This window comes from Oncorhynchus keta, chromosome 30 (assembly GCF_023373465.1).
Source record: "Oncorhynchus keta strain PuntledgeMale-10-30-2019 chromosome 30, Oket_V2, whole genome shotgun sequence".
Taxonomy (NCBI): Eukaryota; Metazoa; Chordata; class Actinopteri; order Salmoniformes; family Salmonidae; genus Oncorhynchus; species Oncorhynchus keta.
This window is the reverse complement of record NC_068450.1, coordinates 60,808,629-60,818,628: the sequence shown is the minus strand read 5'-3', so window position 1 is coordinate 60,818,628 and position 10,000 is coordinate 60,808,629. Positions and strand designations below refer to the sequence as shown.

The 10,000-nt window shown below is 38.8% G+C and overlaps 1 pseudogene; it reads right to left on the bottom strand.

The window, feature by feature from the left end:
- The window catches only part of LOC118382390 (TRAF2 and NCK-interacting protein kinase-like), a 69,160-nt pseudogene that overhangs the window by 14,231 nt on the left and 44,929 nt on the right, over nucleotides 1-10,000 (bottom strand).

Below are 10,000 nucleotides of genomic sequence, written 5' to 3'. Positions count from 1 at the left end.
AGGTATAATATCTGAAAGTGTACACTATGAAGGTATACTGTCTGGCAGTGTACACTATGAAGGTATACTGTCTGGCAGTGTACACTATGAAGGTATACTGTCTGAAAGTGTACACTATGAAGGTATACTGTCTGAAAGTGTACACTATGAAGGTATACTGTCTGAAAGTGTAACTAGTGTACACACTATGAAGGTATACTGTCTGGCAGTGTACACTATGAAGGTATACTGTCTGGCAGTGTACACTATGAAGGTATACTGTCTGGCAGTGTACACTATGAAGGTATACTGTCTGAAAGTGTACACTATGAAGGTATACTGTCTGAAAGTGTACACTATGAAGGTATACTGTCTGGCAAGTGTACACTATGAAGGTATACTGTCTGAAAGTGTACACTATGAAGGTATACTGTCTGAAAGTGTACACTATGAAGGTATACTGTCTGAAAGTGTACACTATGAAGGTATACTGTCTGAAAGTGTACACTATGAAGGTATACTGTCTGGCAGTGTACACTATGAAGGTATACTGTCTGGCAGTGTACACTATGAAGGTATACTGTCTGAAAGTGTACACTATGAAGGTATACTGTCTGAAAGTGTACACTATGAAGGTATACTGTCTGAAAGTGTACACTATGAAGGTATACTGTCTGAAAGTGTACACTATGAAGGTATACTGTCTGGCAGTGTACACTATGAAGGTATACTGTCTGAAAGTGTACACTATGAAGGTATACTGTCTGAAAGTGTACACTATGAAGGTATACTGTCTGAAAGTGTACACTATGAAGGTATACTGTCTGAAAGTGTACACTATGAAGGTATACTGTCTGGCAGTGTACACTATGAAGGTATACTGTCTGGCAGTGTACACTATGAAGGTATACTGTCTGAAAGTGTACACTATGAAGGTATAATATCTGAAAGTGTACACTATGAAGGTATACTGTCTGGCAGTGTACACTATGAAGGTATACTGTCTGAAAGTGTACACTATGAAGGTATACTGTCTGAAAGTGTACACTATGAAGGTATACTGTCTGGCAGTGTACACTATGAAGGTATACTGTCTGGCAGTGTACACTATGAAGGTATACTGTCTGGCAGTGTACACTATGAAGGTATACTGTCTGAAAGTGTACACTATGAAGGTATACTGTCTGGTACACTATGAAGGTATACTGTCTGGCAGTGTACACTATGAAGGTATACTGTCTGGCAGTGTACACTATGAAGGTATACTGTCTGAAAGTGTACACTATGAAGGTATACTGTCTGAACAGTGTCTGAAAGTGTACACTATGAAGGTATACTGTCTGAAAGTGTACACTATGAAGGTATACTGTCTGGCAAGTGTACACTATGAAGGTATACTGTCTGAAAGTGTACACTATGAAGGTATACTGTCTGAAAGTGTACACTATGAAGGTATACTGTCTGTCACTATGAAGGTATACTGTCTGGCAGTGTACACTATGAAGGTATACTGTCTGGCAGTGTACACTATGAAGGTATACTGTCTGGCAAAGTGTACACTATGAAGGTATACTGTCTGAAAGTGTACACTATGAAGGTATACTGTCTGGCAGTGTACACACTATGAAGGTATACTGTCTGAAAGTGTACACTATGAAGGTATACTGTCTGGCAGTGTACACTATGAAGGTATACTGTCTGGCAGTGTACACTATGAAGTGTACACTATGAAGGTATACTGTCTGGCAGTGTACACTATGAAGGTATACTGTCTGAAAGTGTACACTATGAAGGTATACTGTCTGAAAGTGTACACTATGAAGGTATACTGTCTGAAAGTGACACTATGAAGGTATACTGTCTGAAAGTGTACACTATGAAGGTATACTGTCTGAAAGTGTACACTATGAAGGTATACTGTCTGAAAGTGTACACTATGAAGGTATACTGGTATACTGTCTGAAAGTGTACACTATGAAGGTATACTGTCTGAAAGTGTACACTATGAAGGTATACTGTCTGGCAGTGTACACTATGAAGGTATACTGTCTGAAAGTGTACACTATGAAGGTATACTGTCTGAAAGTGTACACTATGAAGGTATACTGTCTGGCAAGTGTACACTATGAAGGTATACTGTCTGAAAGTGTACACTATGAAGGTATACTGTCTGAAAGTGTACACTATGAAGGTATACTGTCTGAAAGTGTACACTATGAAGGTATACTGTCTGAAAGTGTACACTATGAAGGTATACTGTCTGAAAGTGTACACTATGAAGGTATACTGTCTGGCAGTGTACACTATGAAGGTATACTGTCTGGCAGTGTACACTATGAAGGTATACTGTCTGGCAGTGTACACTATGAAGGTATACTGTCTGAAAGTGTACACTATGAAGGTATACTGTCTGGCAGTGTACACTATGAAGGTATACTGTCTGAAAGTGTACACTATGAAGGTATACTGTCTGAAAGTGTACACTATGAAGGTATACTGTCTGAAAGTGTACACTATGAAGGTATACTGTCTGAAAGTGTACACTATGAAGGTATACTGTCTGAAAGTGTACACTATGAAGGTATACTGTCTGAAAGTGTACACTATGAAGGTATACTGTCTGGCAGTGTACACTATGAAGGTATACTGTCTGAAAGTGTACACTATGAAGGTATACTGTCTGAAAGTGTACACTATGAAGGTATACTGTCTGAAAGTGTACACTATGAAGGTATACTGTACACTATGAAGGTATACTGGCAGTGTACACTATGAAGGTATACTGTCTGAAAGTGTACACTATGAAGGTATACTGTCTGAAAGTGTACACTATGAAGGTATACTGTCTGGCAGTGTACACTATGAAGGTATACTGTCTGAAAGTGTACACTATGAAGGTATACTGTCTGAAAGTGTACACTATGAAGGTATACTGTCTGAAAGTGTACACTATGTGTACACTATGAAGGTATACTGTCTGAAAGTGTACACTATGAAGGTATACTGTCTGAAAGTGTACACTATGAAGGTATACTGTCTGAAAGTGTACACTATGAAGGTATACTGTCTGAAAGTGTACACTATGAAGGTATACTGTCTGGCAGTGTACACTATGAAGGTATACTGTCTGGCAGTGTACACTATGAAGGTATACTGTCTGAAAGTGTACACTATGAAGGTATACTGTCTGAAAGTGTACACTATGAAGGTATACTGTCTGAAAGTGTACACTATGAAGGTATACTGTCTGAAAGTGTACACTATGAAGGTATACTGTCTGGCAGTGTACACTATGAAGGTATACTGTCTGAAAGTGTACACTATGAAGGTATACTGTCTGAAAGTGTACACTATGAAGGTATACACTATGAAGGTATACTGTCTGAAAGTGTACACTATGAAGGTATACTGTCTGGCAGTGTACACTATGAAGGTATACTGTCTGGCAGTGTACACTATGAAGGTATACTGTCTGAAAGTGTACACTATGAAGGTATACTGTCTGAAAGTGTACACTATGAAGGTATACTGTCTGAAAGTGTACACTATGAAGGTATACTGTCTGGCAGTGTACACTATGAAGGTATACTGTCTGAAAGTGTACACTATGAAGGTATACTGTCTGAAAGTGTACACTATGAAGGTATACTGTCTGAAAGTGTACACTATGAAGGTATACTGTCTGAAAGTGTACACTATGAAGGTATACTGTCTGGCAGTGTACACTATGAAGGTATACTGTCTGGCAGTGTACACTATGAAGGTATACTGTCTGAAAGTGTACACTATGAAGGTATACTGTCTGAGTGTACACTATGAAGGTATACTGTCTGGTGTACAGAAGGTGTGTACACTATGAAGGTATACTGTCTGAAAGTGTACACTATGAAGGTATACTGTCTGGCAGTGTACACTATGAAGGTATACTGTCTGGCAGTGTACACTATGAAGGTATACTGTCTGGCAGTGTACACTATGAAGGTATACTGTCTGAAAGTGTACACTATGAAGGTATACTGTCTGAAAGTGTACACTATGAAGGTATACTAGTGTACACTATGAAGGTATACTGTCTGAAAGTGTACACTATGAAGGTATACTGTCTGGCAGTGTACACTATGAAGGTATACTGTCTGAAAGTGTACACTATGAAGGTATACTGTCTGAAAGTGTACACTATGAAGGTATACTGTCTGAAAGTGTACACTATGAAGGTATACTGTCTGAAAGTGTACACTATGAAGGTATACTGTCTGTCTGAAAGTGTACACTATGAAGGTATACTGTCTGGCAGTGTACACTATGAAGGTATACTGTCTGAAAGTGTACACTATGAAGGGTATACTGTCTGAAAGTGTACACTATGAAGGTATACTGAAAGTCTGAAGGTATACTGTCTGTGTACACTATGAAGGTATACTGTCTGAAAGTGTACACTATGAAGGTATACTGTCTGAAAGTGTACACTATGAAGGTATACTGTCTGGCAGAAGGTATACTGTCTGAAAGTGTACACTATGAAGGTATACTGTCTGGCAGTGTACACTATGAAGGTATACTGTCTGAAAGTGTACACTATGAAGGTATACTGTCTGGCAGTGTACACTATGAAGGTATACTGTCTGGCAGTGTACACTATGAAGGTATACTGTCTGGCAGTGAAGGTACACACTATGAAGGTATACTGTCTGAAAGTGTACACTATGAAGGTATACTGTCTGAAAGTGTACACTATGAAGGTATACTGTCTGAAAGTGTACACTATGAAGGTATACTGTCTGGCAGTGTACACTATGAAGGTATACTGTCTGGCAGTGTACACTATGAAGGTATACTGTCTGGCAGTGTACACTATGAAGGTATACTGTCTGAAAGTGTACACTATGAAGGTATACTGTCTGAAGGTATACTGTCTGAAAGTGTACACTATGAAGGTATACTGTCTGGCAGTGTACACTATGAAGGTATACTGTCTGAAAGTGTACACTATGAAGGTATACTGTCTGGCAGTGTACACTATGAAGGTATGTACACTATGAAGGTCTGTCTGAAAGTGTACACTATGAAGGTATACTGTCTGAAAGTGTACACTATGAAGGTATACTGTCTGAAAGTGTACACTATGAAGGTATACTGTCTGAAAGTGTACACTATGAAGGTATACTGTCTGAAAGTGTACACTATGAAGGTATACTGTCTGAAAGTGTACACTATGAAGGTATACTGTCTGAAAGTGTACACTATGATGAAGGTACACTATGAAGGTATACTGTCTGAAAGTGTACACTATGAAGGTATACTGTCTGAAAGTGTACACTATGAAGGTATACTGTCTGAAAGTGTACACTATGAAGGTATACTGTCTGAAAGTGTACACTATGAAGGTATACTGTCTGAAAGTGTACACTATGAAGGTATACTGTCTGAAAGTGTACACTATGAAGGTATACTGTCTGAAAGTGTACACTATGAAGGTATATGAAGGTATACTGTCTGAAAGTGTACACTATGAAGGTATACTGTCTGGCAGTGTACACTATGAAGGTATACTGTCTGGCAGTGTACACTATGAAGGTATACTGTCTGGCAGTGTACACTATGAAGGTATACTGTCTGAAAGTGTACACTATGAAGGTATACTGTCTGAAAGTGTACTATGAAGGTATACTGTCTGAAAGTGTACACTATGAAGGTATACTGTCTGAAAGTGTACACTATGAAGGTATACTGTCTGGCAGTGTACACTATGAAGGTATACTGTCTGAAAGTGTACACTATGAAGGTATACTGTCTGAAAGAAGTGTACACTGTCTGGCAGAAGGTGTAAAGTGTACACTATGAAGGTATACTGTCTGGCAGTGTACACTATGAAGGTATACTGTCTGAAAGTGTACACTATGAAGGTATACTGTCTGAAAGTGTACACTATGAAGGTATACTGTCTGAAAGTGTACACTATGAAGGTATACTGTCTGAAAGTGTACACTATGAAGGTATACTGTCTGGCAGTGTACACTATGAAGGTATACTGTCTGAAAGTGTACACTATGAAGGTATACTGTCTGAAAGTGTACACTATGAAGGTATACTGTCTGAAAGTGTACACTATGAAGGTATACTGTCTGGCAGTGTACACTATGAAGGTATACTGTCTGGCAGTGTACACTATGAAGGTATACTGTCTGAAAGTGTACACTATGAAGGTATACTGTCTGAAAGTGTACACTATGAAGGTATACTGTCTGAAAGTGTACACTATGAAGGTCTGTCTGAAGTGTACACTATGAAGGTATACTGTCTGAAAGTGTACACTATGAAGGTATACTGTCTGGCAGTGTACACTATGAAGGTATACTGTCTGAAAGTGTACACTATGAAGGTATACTGTCTGAAAGTGTACACTATGAAGGTATACTGTCTGAAAGTGTACACTATGAAGGTATACTGTCTGAAAGTGTACACTATGAAGGTATACTGTCTGAAAGTGTACACTATGAAGGTATACTGTCTGGCAGTGTACACTATGAAGGTATACTGTCTGAAAGTGTACACTATGAAGGTATACTGTCTGAAAGTGTACACTATGAAGGTATACTGTCTGAAAGTGTACACTATGAAGGTATAATATCTGAAAGTGTACACTATGAAGGTATACTGTCTGAAAGTGTACACTATGAAGGTATACTGTCTGAAAGTGTACACTATGAAGGTATACTGTCTGAAAGTGTACACTATGAAGGTATACTGTCTGAAAGTGTACACTATGAAGGTATACTGTCTGGCAGTGTGAAGGTATACTGTCTGAAGGTATACTGTCTGGCAGTGTACACTATGAAGGTATACTGTCTGGCAGTGTACACTATGAAGGTATACTGTCTGAAAGTGTACACTATGAAGGTATACTGTCTGAAGGTATACTGTCTGAAAGTGTACACTATGAAGGTATACTGTCTGGCAGTGTACACTATGAAGGTATACTGTCTGGCAGTGTACACTATGAAGGTATACTGTCTGGCAGTCTGAAGGTAGTCTGGCAGTACACTATGAAGGTATACTGTCTGGCAGTGTACACTATGAAGGTATACTGTCTGGCAGTGTACACTATGAAGGTATACTGTCTGGCAGTGTACACTATGAAGGTATACTGTCTGAAGCAGTGTACACTATGAAGGTATACTGTCTGGCAGTGTACACTATGACTGGCAGTGTACACTATGAAGGTATACTGTCTGGCAGTGTACACTATGAAGGTATAACTGTGAAAGTGTACAGAAGGTATACTGTCTGAAAGTGTACACTATGAAGGTATACTGTCTGGCAGTGTACACTATGAAGGTATACTGTCTGGCAGTGTACACTATGAAGGTATACTGTCTGAAAGTGTACACTATGAAGGTATACTGTCTGAAAGTGTACACTATGAAGGTATACTGTCTGAGTGTACACTATGAAGGTATACTGTCTGAAAGTGTACACTATGAAGGTATACTGTCTGGCAGTGTACACTATGAAGGTATACTGTCTGGCAGTGTACACTATGAAGGTATACTGTCTGGCAGAAAGTGTACACTATGAAGGTATACTGTCTGAAAGTGTACACTATGAAGGTATACTGTCTGAAAGTGTACACTATGAAGGTATACTGTCTGGCAGTGTACACTATGAAGGTATACTGTCTGGCAGTGTACACTATGAAGGTATACTGTCTGGCACTATGTGTAGTGTACACTATGAAGGTATACTGTCTGGCAGTGTACACTATGAAGGTATACTATCTGAAAGTGTACACTATGAAGGTATACTGTCTGAAAGTGTACACTATGAAGGTATACTGTCTGAAAGTGTACACTATGAAGGTATACTGTCTGAAAGTGTACACTATGAAGGTATACTGTCTGAAAGTGTACACTATGAAGGTATACTGTCTGAAAGTGTACACTATGAAGGTATACTGTCTGAAAGTGTACACTATGAAGGTATAATATCTGAAAGTGTACACTATGAAGGTATACTGTCTGAAAGTGTACACTATGAAGGTATAATATCTGAAAGTGTACACTATGAAGGTATACTGTCTGAAAGTGTACACTATGAAGGTATAATATCTGAAAGTGTACACTATGAAGGTATACTGTCTGAAAGTGTACACTATGAAGGTATACTGTCTGAAAGTGTACACTATGAAGGTATACTGTCTGAAAGTGTACACTATGAAGGTATACTGTCTGAAAGTGTACACTATGAAGGTATAATATCACTGTCTATGAAGGTATACTGTCTGAAAGTGTACACTATGAAGGTATAATGTCTGAAAGTGTACACTATGAAGGTATACTGTCTGAAAGTGTACACTATGAAGGTATACTGTCTGAAAGTGTACACTATGAAGGTATACTGTCTGAAAGTGTACACTATGAAGGTATACTGTCTGAAAGTGTACACTATGAAGGTATACTGTCTGAAAGTGTACACTATGAAGGTATACTGTCTGGCAGTGTACACTATGAAGGTATACTGTCTGGCAGTGTACACTATGAAGGTATACTGTCTGAAAGTGTACACTATGAAGGGTATACTGTCTGGCAGTGTACACTATGAAGGTATACTGTCTGGCAGTGTACACTATGAAGGTATACTGTCTGGCAAGTGTACACTATGAAGGTATACTGTCTGAAAGTGTACACTATGAAGGTATACTGTCTGGCAGTGTACACTATGAAGGTATACTATCTGAAAGTGTACACTATGAAGGTATACTGTCTGGCAGTGTACACTATGAAGGTATACTGTCTGGCAGTGTACACTATGAAGGTATACATTATGAAGGTATACTGTCTGAAAGTGTACACTATGAAGGTATACTGTCTGAAAGTGTATGAAGGTATACTGTCTGGCAGTGTACACTATGAAGGTATACTGTCTGAAAGTGCACTATGAAGGCATACTGTCTGAAAGTGTACACTATGAAGGTATACTGTCTGGCAGTGTACACTATGAAGGTATACTGTCTGAAAGTGTACACTATGAAGGTATACTGTCTGGCAGTGTACACTATGAAGGTATAACATCTGGCAGTGTACACTATGAAGGTATAATATCTGAAAGTGTACACTATGAAGGTATACTGTCTGAAAGTGTACACTATGAAGGTATACTGTCTGAAAGTGTACACTATGAAGGTATACTGTCTGGCAGTGTACACTATGAAGGTATACTGTCTGGCAGTGTACACTATGAAGGTATACTGTCTGGCAGTGTACACTATGAAGGTATACTGTCTGGCAGTGTACACTATGAAGGTATACTGTCTGAAAGTGTACACTATGAAGGTATACTGTCTGAAAGTGTACACTATGAAGGTATACTGTCTGAAAGTGTACACTATGAAGGTATACTGTCTGAAAGTGTACACTATGAAGGTATACTGTCTGAAAGTGTACACTATGAAGGTATACTGTCTGAAAGTGTACACTATGAAGGTATACTGTCTGAAAGTGTACACTATGAAGGTATACTGTCTGGCAGTGTACACTATGAAGGTCTGGCAGTACTGTCTGAAAGTGTACACTATGAAGGTATACTGTCTGAAAGTGTACACTATGAAGGTATACTGTCTGAAAGTGTACACTATGAAGGTATACTGTCTGAAAGTGTACACTATGAAGGTATACTGTCTGGCAAGTGTACACTATGAAGGTATACTGTCTGAAAGTGTACACTATGAAGGTATAATATCTGAAAGTGTACACTATGAAGGTATACTGTCTGAAAGTGTACACTATGAAGATATACTATCTGAAAGTGTACACTATGAAGGTATACTGTCTGGCAGTGTACACTATGAAGGTATACTGTCTGGAAAGTGTACACTATGAAGGTATACTGTCTGGCAGTGTACACTATGAGAAGGTATAATGTCTGGCAGTGTACACTATGAAGGTATACTGTCTGAAAGCGTACATTATGAAGGTATACTGTCTGAAAGTGTACACTACGAAGGCATATCTGAAAGCGTACACTA